The sequence below is a fragment of the Trichechus manatus genome, unplaced genomic scaffold (genome assembly GCF_000243295.1).
Source record: "Trichechus manatus latirostris isolate Lorelei unplaced genomic scaffold, TriManLat1.0 scaffold00410, whole genome shotgun sequence".
Lineage (NCBI taxonomy): Eukaryota > Metazoa > Chordata > Mammalia > Sirenia > Trichechidae > Trichechus > Trichechus manatus.
In genome coordinates, this window is record NW_004444346.1 from 149,288 (window position 1) to 150,746 (window position 1,459).

Genomic DNA, 1,459 nt, shown 5'->3' on the forward strand with positions numbered 1-1,459 from the left:
AGTGGCTACAACAATGGGTTCAAGCATAGCAACGATCATGAGAATGGCGCAGCACTGGGTAGTGTTTTGTTCGGTTGTACACAGGGTCTCTGTGCGTTGGAATAGACTCCACAACACCTAACAACAACAACAACAACATCTTACACTGTCGCAAAAGCACAGAAACCATGGGATCAAGGGAAAGGTGCTTGAGGAAGTAACATTTACTGAGCTAAACATCAATAATAATTCTAACAACAACCCTGCACAGTGATAATATTTCTTTTTCAGTTGGAGAAAAACAGCCTCAAAGAGTATAAAAAATACTTCCAAGGTCAGACAGTTCATAGTTGATCATCTTCAGGTTTAATTCCAGATACATATAAACCCAAAATTATAATCCTTCATCTACACTTTGCACAGATACACAACACCTCTATGGAAATATAAAATAACTTCTCTCCCGCAAGAAAAACTAAATAAATAAAAGCGAGAAAAATACTTTAAATCAATACAAAGATTCGTTTTCTTAGTTAACTAGTAGTGCTAAGGAGAAAGACAGATACATTCTCTCTAGCAAGACACTAGTGGGAATTTAAAGAATGGAATGCCATATTTGCTCTGAAATTTAAGGTGGATAGTAAAGGCTCAAGCTACTTTAATAATTCGGAACTATCTAAGACCCATAATCATTTGATATTCAGGATCCTATAAAAGAAGGTTAGCTTTGATTTTGGAGTTTTCAAAATATCTCAATATTTCACCATTTAATTACTTTGTAATTTGAGGAAAGTTCATTTGAACAAAGTGTATCAATAAATTATTGTTTGTTTTACAATAAATATTCTTTCTAGTAAAATGCCAAATAAGTAATAAATCTTCTCTTAAGCATACTTATTTTCCTGGCAAGCTATTTTTTATTTGCTTGTTTTTTCTATTGAATGATGGTATCCCAAAATAACCAGACAACAAATTTGTATAGATAAAATTGGATGTCTTTTGCTAGAAATATAATTTATATTACCAAAGCAGTCACACTCTTCCAGTTACATTTAACTTCATAATGAGAGAATCTGAGCTTTGGATAATCTATTTCTGACCAGTTAGGTAACAGGCACAGCTAGGAAAAAACAAAACAATTTTATGGAGTCCAAAAAGGTATTAAATATCTCAGGATGAAAACAATCATGTTCTGCATTCTAATTCTGATCTGTCCCCATCTTCATCTCTAGCTCAAAGTTCACATTAAGAATTAGTTAGCATGGACCCCAGGATCAATTCTTTCTGCAAAAACCAAAAGTCTCCTAACTTTCTACATAGCATCAGTAGACCAAACTCTACTTTATCCCTCTTTCCTCACGAGTGTGAGAGTAGAGACACAGCCGCACCGCCTCATAATACCTGTATCTGTGCCCAGGGATTTCACCAGCTGGAGGAGAAGCTTGGTGAGGAACACGGCGAGGACGTGCTGGCTCTGCTG